At 41.6% G+C, this 14,305-nt stretch overlaps 1 long non-coding RNA gene across 1 annotated transcript; it reads right to left on the reverse strand.

Moving 5' to 3' along the window:
• Positions 1-4,633: 4,633 nt before the first annotated feature.
• On the reverse strand, positions 4,634-5,902 carry LOC306665534. Its single transcript, XR_013765062.1, has 3 exons — positions 5,873-5,902; positions 5,531-5,580; positions 4,634-4,751 (listed from the first exon to the last, which is right to left on the reverse strand). It is a non-coding gene; the product is annotated as an uncharacterized lncRNA (long non-coding RNA).
• Between the last annotated feature and the right edge of the window lie 8,403 nt (positions 5,903-14,305).

Consider the following 14,305-nt stretch of genomic DNA (forward strand, 5'->3'; position numbering starts at 1 on the left):
CATCCTTCAGGGAAAGGGAATTACAGTGGAGTAAGCGGGGAGGGGACAGGCTTCCCTGGAAGCCAAGAAAATAGCAGGTGCAAAGTAATGGAGGCATGAAATAGTATCTTGTCCTGTAACACTTAAAGTCTGTGTTATTGGCAAGTTCAATGGCAAAGCAACAGGAAGCAAAGAGGCACCTGGAGTGAAGAGAGCAGGTGCAACTGGAGGGCCCTGGGCAGCCAGTGCCACCTGTACCATGCCCACTCTCACGCCTTGATCCAGCTGGCAATGGGAGGCCAAGGAGACACTTTGAGAAGCAACAGACAGACATGCATCTTGGAGAGATGACTTGGGGTGAAAACAAATGGGAGGAACTGTGGGGATGGCACAAGTCCATGCCGTCTGGTTACAAATGTTTCTCACGGGTATCTTTTTCATCTTCTAAGTCATACTCAACAGCACTAGCCCGTCCCTTCTACTCCTCACACCCTGTGCCAATGGCTAAGGATGCCTCTCTTTCCTTAGAGGGGAGGGTAGTTACCAGGGGCTCTTTACCACTGAGCTGTACTCCTCAACCTTTTTATTTATTTATTTTTATTTTGAGATGGTCTCATGAACTTGCCATCCTTCTGCCTCAGCCTCCTGAGACACTGGGATTATAGGCTTCTGCCCCCCTCTCCCAGCTGCTAATGATGTCTTTTATTCCCCAAAGTCAGCTTCAGTAACTTGCAGTAAGAGACTGCTGTCACTTTCCACCTGCTTGGTACCTGCTCCCTCAGCTAGCAACCGCACCCCCGCCCAGTAAATGTTCCGTCTACGTAAAGATATTGCACTACCTCTGCAAGCGTGGCTTCCAGACAAGGCTTTGGGCTCCCTTTGCCTCCATTTGCAGCTCCAAGTCCCCTCAATATACAAATCCTGGGGCATCACTGAATATTAGCCAATGACTCTTAGACTGAAAGAGGATCCTTATGTTCCTTGAGACCTTAGAGGTCTCTTCTTGCCAAAGGCCCAGAAGGAAACCCCTTACTAGGACCCCACTGGTCTGTGATTATTGGGAGGCCTCTACAGAGAGGGCAAGACAAGGAAGTTTCTATTAGGTGTCACCAGATGGTTTGACCTGTGGATAAATCTTCAGCTGAACTTCCCACAGGTCTTTTCGGCATGGACCGCCACATAGCCATGTTCTACCTGGAAATCTTAAAGCCTAGAATAGTTTCATAAAACACAATGTCGTTGATCACCTACAGAACCAGAATGAATTTCCTGTAGTGCTATTAAAGATAAAACTAATAGCTACTCATAAATAGCTTCCTTTGTTTTATACCTTTTAAATAACTTTGGTTAGGTAAATGTGGAACTTCAATGTACTGTTTTGAGACTATAAATGTCTTGTACCTATCTTCCTTTTCTTTCCTTCTTTCTTATTTTTTCACTTTTATTTTCTGCTTACCTCTTACCAAATAGTAGATTGTTAATAAGTGATTAAAGTCTTTTTCAAAAAATAGTAACAATGAGGCAATGTAAACATACCCCTCCATACACACTGCCTTTTTCTCACTAACAGGGCTGCCAGATTAAGCAAATAAAGATGGTCCAGTTAAAATTGAATCTCGGATAAACAACAAATACTCCTTTGGTTTAAGTATATCCCATACCATACTTGGTACCTGCTCATACTAAAAGAAAATCTTGCTATTTATCTGAAATTCAAATTTAACTAGTAATCTGTATTTTATTTAGCAGCACATTCAAAAAAATATGTTTTATTTCCTGATATTTTGGTTAGGGCATCTGGCTTAAAAAAAAAAAAAATTCCACCCAATTGTATAGACTGAAATGTAAATTAGTATCACTTTATTTTGGATAAGAAATAATTTGCTGTCAGCAGATAGCAAAAGACATTTTATGATATGTATAGCCTGGCATGGGAAAATGCACATTATAGGTTAAGTGAGAAGTACAAGATGCATAATTACGTAATAGTAATAAAAGAATAATGGCTGGCTTTCATAAAACACAAACTATGTGGCAGGCATGTTCTAACTGCTTTTTTTGTATTAACTTGATTAATACAAACTAGAATGCTATTATCATTTTCAGTGTGAAGATGAAAAAGGTAAAGCCTTCTACAGGGTTACATGCCCACTAAATATTATGTATATACACATTTACATAGTATGTTACCAAAAAGTAGCACAAGGAAAACAAGGCTAGAAGAAAATAAAATAAGCTGTGATGCTCATCATTTTGTGTAAGAATATAGTGATTTTTGAAATCTGAATCTTCTTTCCACATTTTCTGTATTTTCCAAAGGTAGGGGTATGCATTGCTGTTCAAATAATACAATTTAAAATTTTAAAACTATCTAATTGGAGAAACTGTATCCTGTTTTGTTTGGGTTTGTTTGGGTTTTTTAAATGCCATTGTGCTTACCTACATCATACATTATGATGCTAGCTTAGGGAAATTTCATTATTCTAAGTTGGTTTTTTGTTTTTGTTTTTGTTTTTGTTTTTTTGGTGGGAATTAACCCCACGGGTGCTTTAACTCCGAGTTATATTCTCAATTCTTTTCACTTTTTTATTTTGAGGCAGGGTCTCACTAGTTGCTTAGGACCTAACGAAGTTGCTGAAGCTGGCCTTCTGAGTCTCTGAGATTATAGGCATGCATCACCACACCCAGCCCTTCCAAGTTTTACCCAGTTTTACCAGGTAGATATGGGCCACTGTCTTTTAAATTGATGGTCTTCCTTTATAATCAATTGGTTAATTCAGTTCTGTGATCCCAGTGACCACTACACATTCCAAAGTTCTTTCAAACAAGACCTGCTCCTTCCTATACATAGGCAATTTATCAGCCTAAAAAAGAAAAAAAAAAAAAAAAAAATGATGTTCCTGTGTCTTCTTGTAGACATTCCATTAGATGGAGCAATACTGGCCTTACAGTCAGCAAGGAAAGTACAAGCATTTACACATGCCTCTACCTTGTTTTTCTGCATGTTCTGAAGAATCAGTCAGCCTTCAGAGAATTGTAGATTTGCCCACAGTAAGGTCACTGTGTTGGAGTTGGCACGCTTAGGGAACAGGTTTGTCAGTAGTGTACCAGAGAAAGGGCTTCAGAAGGGCATGGGCAGGCCCCTGGTTAACATGTCCAATGGCCGTTCTGTCATCAGTAATAAGAGAGTTATTTTTACAGGAGACTCTCTCACTAGCAAAACATAAGCTTCTGGCTTTTGCTTTAAAGGAAAGATGCCAGCATCTAAGCTTCCCCTTTAATTGCCTTATATATAATAGTAGAGGTTGTGAGTGTAGCAAACAAGCCAGAACAGGTACTTGGAAGCCAACCCTTCTCTATTCCTGAGGAAATTCTCCAGGAGGTGGGGTCTGAGGCCTCCAAAGCATGCCAGAGACTGGGGAAGAAATCCCTTCCATTCAGGCCCACAGCACAGTATACTGCCTTCCTTCCTTTGCAAAATAACCATCGGCTGCTTCTCAGAGAGATGCTATGAAGATGCCTCTTCGAGAATAAGAGTGAGTCACCATTTGTACAACCCAGCAATGCTGCCAGCCCGCCTCTGCTCTCCCTCACAGTTTTTGTTTTCTTGGTATGATAATTAGTTGTTGGCACTGTAAGTGTGTCTCCTGAGCTTAAAAAGAAAAAAAAAAAAAAAAATTGGGCACCTGTTATTTCTGGAATGAGTGTTCTATGCATCGTATTGAGGTAAGCTATTCACTCCAAGTCCAAGTGCTGGCCCAGCATTGGACTCCTAATGCCGAGTGCCCCTCTCCTCATGTCTTGTTTTTACAGTTCAGCACAAAAGAATGTGATCTGTGGCTCCTACCGCCTGCCTTCTACTGAGTTAAGAGCAAGTCTCTTCAGAAAAAAAGCAGGAACTCTGGAGTTAACAAAAGCTTGAAGGTTATCACCCAGTGATTTCCAACCTGGGTTACACATTAGATTTTCTTGGACCTATTTAAAATATACCAGTATGTGGGTCCTTCCCCAGAGCATCAGGACCTCTCAAGCCACCGGTGTTCTTTCAAAGGATTCTAGTGGGCCACTGCGGTTGAGAATCACTAATCTTGTTCATCAAGCCCTTCCAGAGGGAAATGAACCCAGACAGGCTGATGGGCTGTCCCAGGTTCCACAGCTTGTTAGTTGATATACCTCTGTGTGTCTGTCTCTAGACTGTGAGATCTTTGAGGTCGCTGCAATAATGTTAAAAGTGGGCAGAAAGCCAGGAAGGGAAGGAAGAACCAGACCAGGATCTTTTCTTCCATCCATTCCATAGCCTCTTACTGAGAATAGTTGTTCAGATAAATTACCATGAACTTTTTAGGCCCCAAATTGGGTCATTAAATATCAGATTCCCCAAACTCAGGGGATTCCATTCATTTCTGATTCCATTCATTTCTGGAAAAGTTCCATAAGCCAGAATGCCCCCAAGTCCCAAGTCAACTATCTGTACCCTAATTAATTCAATAGTTTTAAGCTAAGTGCTTGACCTTGTTCAATGCCCTATGCTTCACAAAGTTCTTATTTTGTGGATTCTCATTTATTTCCCTAATTAAACTTGGCTGCTCAAAATGATGTGCTTTCCTTCAGTATCAAGACCCCAGAGTGAAGCAAAGAGGTATGGGAAATGTGTGCTGCAATGAAGGAGACGTTGACCTGGAGTCCAAGGTGTTACCTGGGCCTTAGCAATGAGTTCCAGAGTGTTCCACGGCTTTAATGGCTCCAGTCACCTTCAAGTCACTTCTTTTCTCCTAGTCAAGTAGAATTCAAGTCAAATCCAGCCAGTGCAATGGCAGGGCATGAACTTGGGACCCTAGATCTGTGCAGCAGATATTTTGGTGTCTGACCCTGGCTCCTTTAGTGCCCCCCAAATGCCTGCATCTCCATACTTGTATACCTCTGACCAAGGGTTTTCTCTGTCCTCGAAGACCACCTCACCCACCCATATGGCCAGAGAATGAATATATCCTCACCCAAATATGGGCTTCAACCAACACTGACAGGAATTGAGGTTTTTATCCTTCATCCCCCTCAGACAAGGTGAGAGGCCTGGGTTTAGTTTCCCTGCAGTGCTACCTCCTGCTATAGTTTAGATCTGAAATGCTCCCCAAAAGTCCATCTGTTAAAGGTCTAAGAGGTTGTAGAAACTATAAGGGGAGGGGGGAGGCTAGTTGGTGGAAGTTAGGTCATTAGAGGTGTACCCTTGAAGGGGATATTGGGACCCTGGTCACTTTCTGTCTTTCTTTGCCTTTCAGCTGCCCTTCAGTAAGCCATGTCCTCTGCCCTGTGCTCCCAGCATGATGTTCTACCCCACCACAGGCCAAAAAACTACAGAATCAACCAACCATGGATTAAAATCTCAGAAATTTTGAGCCAAAATAAACCTTTCCTCTTTATAAGTTGATTATCTCAGGTATTTTGTCACAGATATGAAAAGCTGACCAACACACCAGCCTTGCTAACTTGGATTTCATTAACAGCCTCTTCCTGCTCCCTTTCCCACTTCATTGCTGCTATGGTCTAAACTTACCTCCCCCAAAACTGATAATACCCAATGTCATGGTCTGCTTCTGAGTACACCTAAGAAAGAACACAATGGCCTTGTTAATTCAAAGTCATTCGATTTTAGAAAAGTCGTTAAACCTCTCTGATAGTGATTGTCCAAAATTTAAAATAAGGGAAAACTTCTGAAGGCCGATTCAGTTGTAGCAGACAGCAAAAGGCTGCTTCATGAGGCTGCCAAAGCCCTCCCTGACTCAGCCACTACCCCTGTCCCTTCCTCTCATCTCAAAGAGGGCCCCTTCCTCCCTAGACTCCTCTTCAACCACAGGGAGTTGTTTGAATTCTTGAAATGTGCCATGTTCTCACTTACTTTTGGGACTCTTACTCATGCTGTCCCTCTGCCTGGAACACTCTTCTTCCTTCTGTTTGCTTGGCTCACTCATATGTATCCTCCAGCTCTCAGTTTAAATATCACTTCCTGTTGAGAAACCTCTTTTGACACTCAGGCTAGGATCATGTTCTTGTTATATGCTCCCAAATATAATGCCCGCCATGGCTGTTGGCATGCTTTATTGTAATTTCCATTTACTTCCCTGAGTCCACCTCCCTCACCATACACCATCACCACATGCCTTCATGCTCCTTGAGACAGGAACCCGACTCACCTGCTCTGTACTGCACCCCAGCCAAAAGCCTGCCATAGTGGTACTTAATCGTTGAATCCAATGCGTGCTTCTTTACTGAACATCAGAGTTGGTGAATAAGAATATTTTGGAATAAAAGCTAAAACAAAGCTTCCCAGTGTAGGCTTTGAAAAAAAAAAAAAAAAAAAAAAAAAACAAAGAAACAACGACAAAAGAAGAGGTGTCCTTTCACCTGAAAAATAAAATTCGATATATGTTAAAATCATCTATCCCAGTACTTATAACCAGGTGGAAAGTGAAATTCGGTGAAGAATAAATATGTACAATGATTACATGTCAATAAAAAAATGAAAGAAATTTGGAAAAGAAAGGTTAATACCCAACACTGAACACAAGCTGGGTTAGGAGGGAGAAGACACCCTTATTTGTCAGCATTAAGACCAAGGCAGCCTCCCCAGGTACACAGGTATGGCCCCACTGACTTTTCTTTACCCTTGGAGGCTGGGTGAGCGTTATCTCTAAAATTCCTATGTTCTCCACAGATGGGGCTGTGTGCAGAGAGCCAGGCCCACCTTCTACCAACCACCACCTGTCCTAGAGGAAAGTCAAAATTGCTTAGCCTGGTGTGGAGGCTTCCCAGGGCCTAACTCTGCCTATTCTTCTCTCTTGGCTCATCTTTCTCCATATTCTGCCTTCTACATTCCTTCTCTCTGCATTTGCAGGCATAATGTTGTTCCTTATTTCTGAACAGGCCTGCCATTCACCCAAGCACAGACCTCTTCCCCACCCTTCCGTCTATTTAGCTCGCCAACTCCTATTTATCCTGGAGACTCAGCTCCAGTCCAACACAGCCTCCTCTGAACTCTCAGATTGGAAGTTCCTCTCTGTTCTCCCTGCCTCCTGCTTTCTCCTCCAACACAATGTTTATGTTTTGAAAGCGTTTGTCTGTTCTTGCCCACCGACTTCACCCCAACCACTTTATCAACTTTTTTGTTTTCTTTCTGCAGCATTAGAGGTTAAACCCAGAGGTGCTCTACCATGCAGTGACATCCTCAGCACTTCTCATTTTTATTTTGAGACAGGGTCTTGCTAAATTACCCAGACTGGCCTCACTTGCGATCCTCCTGCTTGGATCTCCTCATTTACTGGGATTATGGGGTGTACCATCGTGCTAGACTTCATCAGCTTTTGAATGAAGGATCCATGTCTTATTCACCTTTGTATCCTTTATGCCAAGCACAGTGCATTACTATTCAATAAATGTTTGCTCAAATGTGCTGAATACTATGATCATATTTTTGTATAATCCAGCCCTTGCTTAACTACCAGCAGACACTTTAAACTGGATGATTGATTTACTACTATGTTACAATTTAAAAGTTTTTGCCACGTATTCTTTAAATGCATTCAGTAAATATGCACAGTTTGGAAAAAGGGAATATCTTGGCCTAAAAAAAAAAAAAAAAAAAAAATTCCTACACCACATACAGGTCTCATTTTGGGTTCTATTATCGTAGAACATCATCCTGGTTCATACAACTGGGTGCCTTGACAAGAGGAAAGCATTATGGGCATCATAGTAAAAATCACAACTTCATCCTCAGATTTCTCATATGCAACTGCAATGCCTAATTCCTAAGGAGGCCGTTTTCCATTTCAATCAAAGTGAATAAGAGTAGTCCTTTGTTAAGATGAATGAAGTCTGCAATCAGACACTGGAATTCATTTCCAAGGGAGGGGTTATGCATGGAGCCATGCCCCAGCTCCGCCCTGGCGCCTGCCCTTAAGAGCGCCGGAGGCCAGCATGTCCACACCCGGGCCAGGAAAGGGCAGGGCGGCCAGCAGCAGTGCGGGAGCCTGTGGCAGGATGCTCAGCCCATACGAAGTTCAGCCACAGCCCCTGGGGAAGGGAGGCTGCGACACCACTGTGTTGTCCCAAGCACTCATCAAGGCTTGAAGTCTCCCGAAGTTGGTTCTGGGCTCTGCTTTGTGCGCACTTCCATGTCCCTTGCTTGGTTGAAACATCCTAATAGCTACAAGCTAGCCAGCTGTTCTCTGACAGTGTGCTGCACATTGGCCCAATACCTACCTTCACACTGCTGGAGTACCTAAAATAATTTTTGGAATAATTTTCCCAAAGCTGGTGCATAGCCATGATGGTCTAACACCTCAGGATCTGACCCAAGCCAGCACTCCTGATTGCTGTATTAAAGCACACACAAGCACATACTTCACACCTGGGGGAAAGGGGACAGGTGACAAGAGAGTTTGTGAGGAGCCAGATGTATGCTTTACATAACACAGCTTTTTTTATGATGTGCCAGGCAACATGAGAAATAAATAATAAAATCTTTCATTGATAATTTAACTAAGAGCAAAAGGATCTAGGTTTATAGTAAAGATGACTGAGTTTTGCCTTGGTTTCTTACTTTGCTCTAAAGCAGAGACTATAATTATGATAAGAAAAATATGTTTGCTATTTTAGCTCTCTGAATAAAAGCATTCAAATGGAATTCCCTGCTAGCACCTGGAATGTGGCCTTAAATGAAGACTCATTGTCTCTTGCAGTGAAGGATATGATATCTCCAGTTATCTGAGGATCTCAAATGTCCACTTAGTCTAAAGACCCAACTGTTATTACACCGCAGTAATTGGAGTGAGGCTGGGATGCAGGCTGAAGATAGCCCTTGAGAAAATGAGCTGCTGGTCTCAGGAGACGCCCCAGGGAATGAAGTACAGAGGGATGAATAAACCCTGCAGTCAGTGTGCCACCGTCCTCTGTGGAACATCACGGCTGGCTCCTGGCACCCACCCTAATGCCAGGGCTGTTCTTCCTGGATTAGCCTCACTTTGATTAATGATGGTAGTTTAGAATAACAGCATGTGAGGTATTGACTTCCATGAAGATACAAAGCCACGTGAATCTGATGAGGGACATGGGGACGGAGGCATGATGTTGAAAAGAGCTCCCTTGACACCCTGGTGGTTGAGGACTTACATCACAAAAAGGTCAGGTCATGACCATTTCTGCTTTAATTTGTTAATAGGCAATCACAAATTATACTCACTCACTACATCACCACTGGCTTCCTAGATGCCAAGAGCTCCAGCCCTTCCCAGTACCAGAGAAACTACCAGTCCTGCTGGAGTGATTTAGTACTGTTTCCAAACAAGAACATAATACTATGTAGAAAATTAGGTCAATATTTAGCTTGAGTATCTTCCAGAAGTAAATAATCTTCTTTCTTTTTTTTTTTTTTTTGTACCAAGGATTTTTTTTTTTTTTTTTTTTTTTTTGGTGCCAGGGATTAAACCCAGGGGCACTTAACCTCTGAGACACATCCCTAGCACTTTTTTGCATTTCATTTAAAGACAGGTTCTTGATGAATTGCTTGGGGCCTCACTAAATTGCTAAGTCTGGTTTTGAACTCGCTATCCTCCTGTCTCAGCCTCCCAAGCCACTGGGATTACAGGAGTACACCGCTGCGTAAGGATTGAACCCTACCACTGAGCTATATTCCCAGCCCTTTTTCTTTTACTCTGATAAAACTAAAATATAGCCATGATCAACTGATTTTATGCCGATTTACTTTCCTTCTTATCTACTTCTCCACACCGTAAGAGCAAGGATTTTTGTCTTTGTTCCTCACTGTTAAAATCTCTACTCTTAGGTGAGTTCCTAGAAGATAGTAGTCATTCAATAAATGCGTCTTGGATGGATTGATGGATGGATGGATGGATGGATGGATGGATGGATATCACTGGAGCCATGAATTCTTTTGGTTGGCTGGAATCTGAAACAGAGAGTATAGGTCCAGAAATAAAGAACAAACTGATTTCTCAACCCTTCTCTCTCTGCTTCTTGGCAGTTGTTATGCCATTCATCCTACAGGCTGACTCTATCATTTCAGTCCTGAACCCTATGAAATCATATCACTGCATGGTAACTTCTTCACATATCCAGGACAACCATGTGGTCATGACCCTTTGGAGAAATTCCAAAACAATAGCCTTTCCTGATCTGGTTAAAAGGACTAGAAGTGGTTACTGAAGATGTGTCTGTGGGATCTTGAGACTTTATATGGGCTCAAGCACAGTCTCTGCCCTCATAGGCCAAACTCTGTATTGGGTTAACAGTCCACTTGTCAGTAGTACTTCCTGTGCATTTAGAGCTATTCAAATTTGCCCATTTTGAATTTAGTGGATGCTTGTTCTTATAATTCATTTTTTCTGTATGTACTAGGAATGACATGGCCACCGATGTCCTTGCTGAAACATAATTCCCAGTTGATTCTGTTGGGTCCTACTTTAGTCCTGCATGACACCACCCCTTTTCATAAGATGTTCATGGGGTCCTCATTAGACCTGTGCCAAGTCAGCTGCTGTTCAGCTTCCTGGTCCTGAAGCTACAAGGAGCCTATTTGTTCCCCACCCCTCCTGCTCTTCCTTCTGCAGTTCCAGTGACCCTTTAGGGCCCTCCTTCCCAGATCCAGTTTTATTTAAAGAATGAGTTTTATTTAAAGAATGACATAAAACTGCTCCATATGCTTAAAGGGCTCACACCTGGGACGTTGTTTTCTAGGAACCTTTGTTTCCATTTCACTGTGGCTGCAGATGAAGGAAATGGCTACAGAGAAAGGCATATTTAGAATATCCACAAATAACTATTCCAGAATGTAATTTCCCCATGCTTAATGAAAGCCTCCACAGCCTTTACTCTGAGACCCACTCCTTCCTTGAGGCTTGATTGCAAGAAGGACCAATAGGTGCCACTAGCTCCCTTTGCAGAATTGCTTATCTCCACCGTTCACCTGTCTCCATGTGCTTAGTCACTCCTGGCTCTGCTATGGTTTTCATTTGCTAAAGCCTCCTGCAGAAGATGCCCGTGCCCTTCTCACCTCTGTCAATGATGACACAGAATGTGGACTCAGAGAAGTTTGGCATCCAGAGATGGTGAGCTATCTGTACATGATGAAGCAGGGAGAGGCTACTGTTCAAAGACTGTTAGTGGCACCTGGGGATCCTCATTAAACGATATTTTTATTATTTATTTACGTATCTATTTTGGTACCAGTTATTGAATCCAGGAGTGCTACATCCCAGCTCTTTTCATTTTTAGTTTTGAGACAGAGTCTTGTTGAACTGCTGAGGCTCTTACTAAGTTATCCAAGGTGACCTCATGCCTGCAATCCTCCTGGCTCAGCCTCCTGAGTTGCTGGATTTACAGGTATGCATTGCCATGCCTGGTTTAGACAGTATTATTAAATTCAGTTTTTGGTTTGTCTTTCCAACTGGTATTAACGTCTTCAAAACAATGAATATTCATAAAAGTACTTTGTAAGCTACTGTGCCTTACATACTGGAAAAATTAACAGATCAAGTGAGTTTCATTCCCTAAGGAAAGAGGAAACAAGTTGATATGGCCTATATCTTGGAAAATATTATATGTTAACTGGACAGGGACACAGAGTACCTGGACATTTCATCAAACATTTTGTTGGATGTGGATGTAAAAGTGTTTCTACTGAGTAAAGCTTACTGCCCTCTCCAACTCGGATGAGCAACACAAAACCAGTTCGAAAAAAAAAAAAAATCCTGACACTCCCGTGAGTAAGAAGAAATATTCTCCCGCCCGCCTGTCCTCAGACACAGCTGAAACAGGCTCTTCCTTGGTCTGAAGCTTGCCAGCATGCAGACTGGAACTATACCACTGGCTCCCCTGGGACTCCAGCTTGCCAAATGCAGATCTTGAGACTTGTTAGCCTCCATAATTGGGCAAGCCAGTTCTCATCTACATCTAAGCCTGCATATATACATTTCTTTGCTGGGCGTCAAACTCAGGGTCCTGGACATGCTAGGCAAGTACTCTACTACTGAGCTTACACCCACCCTCTGTCTATATCTTTATCTATCTTTAATTAGTTCCCTTTCTCTAGAGAATACAAACTAATATAGAGTAGCATTCCAAAGTCTTGTGTTAAAGGGAAATCTCCCAGGGGTCAGGGGGTGTCAGGGAGAAGAAAGAAGGAACTTTGGATGGTGTAGAGGAAAATGGGGCAGGAGGGGGTGGGGGAAGGAAAGATAGTAGAATGAGACAGACAGCATTACCCTATGTATATGTATGATTACATGAATGGTGTGAATCTATATCATGTACAACCATAGAAATGAAAAGTTGTACCCCTTTGTGTACAATGAATCAAAATGCAGTCCATAAAAATAAAAATTTAAATTAAAAAAAAGAAAAAAAAAAAAAGAGAAATCTCCATGTTGAGTATTATCACTTAAAGTCCCATGTTAATTAACTTTCTAAGTCTGTGACCAAAATACCTGACAAAAATAACCCAGAGGAGGAAAACTGCGTTTTGAGCCCATAGTTTCAGAGGTTCAGTCCAGCCAGCAGCCAATTTCATTGCTCTGGGCAATGAATGGTGAGGCAGAACATCATGACAGAAGGACAGAAGAAAGCTTCTCTGCTCATGGCAACCAGGAAGCAGAAAGAGCAAGGAGTGGGACAAAACATATTCCCAAAGGCATGCCCCCAATGACCTCGTTTCTCCAATTCTACCCAACCTGCCTACATCTGCCACCTAGTAGTGGATTCAAATTATTAATCCATCAAATGGATTAACCCACCGATGGTTATGGCTCTTATACTCTAATCTTTTCACCTCTGAACATTTCTGCATTGTCTAACATAAACTTTTAGGGGGACACCACATATCTAAACCATAACAGGTCCTGATACAAAATGCAAAGTAGAACTCACACAACCTAAAGAAACAGAAGGAAAGTTTTAGAAGGAACTTCACATTGATGATGATGATATGATAAAGATTTTCCTGTTAACTATGTTTCAGGTACAGTTCTAAAATTTTTCCATGTATAATTAAATAGTCTATAATCTACATGATCTACATTCATGTATAACATAATGTTGTACTCAACATAAAAAAGCAAAATAAAAATTGAAAGGGGTTAACTTTTTGAGCTAGTGTGATTTTCCTATTGAAAGTCTTAATTCTCACCCCAGGGACACTGGATATTACATGATATTAAGACATTTGCATTTTTGTAGTGGTCTAAAGCTCTCCATTACCATGGAATATGGTTTCAGCTCAATTAAATCATGAAGAAGAGGATTATGCAATTTGAATCCCAAGATGTAAAAGGCTTAGAGACTGTATCTGGGTAAAAACTAATTGAAAATAAGGAGTCGTATAGTAGGATGTACATTAATACCGTGGAAGGAAGTATTAGAACCAAAGAATTTCTCTTCCTTTGTTCCTTCATGTGGTTGCCCTAACTGCTACCACTCATTTCCAGTAGAAAAGAATCAAGCATCCAGAAGCTGGATGTAGTCACCTGAATCTAGAAGGTTTGGGTCCATGAGTAGCCCACACTCAAATGTCAGCGGTTGCACTGTTTACTTGGGGTGTAATTTAAATTCCTGAGCTGGTACAATCTAGTGAGTAGACAGCAGACTGAATTTGTTATCGTAGAAAAGGTTTCACACAATTTACCTTCCAAAAACATATTAGGATATAAATTTGAGTGAAAAAAAATGTCAGCATGTTTATTTTTGAGTGTTGCTACTTAATCTGATCCCCCCCCCCCCACCAGGCAACTCAAATTAATGGAAGCTAAGAAGCTAAGATTCAAGAGAGTAAAGAAATGTTGAAGCAGATAGTATTAAATTCTCAACCTGATTTGGTCGTTGTTTTCTGTTCAGACCCAGGGTAAATATAATAACCTCTATATGGTTCATTTTATTCTGTATTTGAAAAATAGTTGTAACATTATGGCTAATCATGGTACTTTGTTCTCCAAATGAAGCCCTGAAGGTTAGATCATTTGATAAAACCATGGAGCTCATTAGGACAAGGTTGTGCACCCTGAAGCCCACTTGAGCCCCTTTGCCTTCACTGCCACCCATTTTACCCCAACACATTCCACCATTTGTCACTAAGAGGACCAGATGAAAGAGCATAAATAGAGCAGTGTGTAAATAAATAGAGCATATGCTCAATAAATAGTTATCGAATGAATGTTTGTTGAAGTTACAGTCTCAAATGTTATGCTTGGCAGCAGTTACCTGTAACTGTCATCCCTTTGAAGCTAAATTTGGTTTTCATATTGCAGAATATATATTAACATGA

This window comes from Sciurus vulgaris, assembly GCF_902686455.1.
Source record: "Sciurus vulgaris genome assembly, chromosome: 7".
Classification (NCBI taxonomy): domain Eukaryota; kingdom Metazoa; phylum Chordata; class Mammalia; order Rodentia; family Sciuridae; genus Sciurus; species Sciurus vulgaris.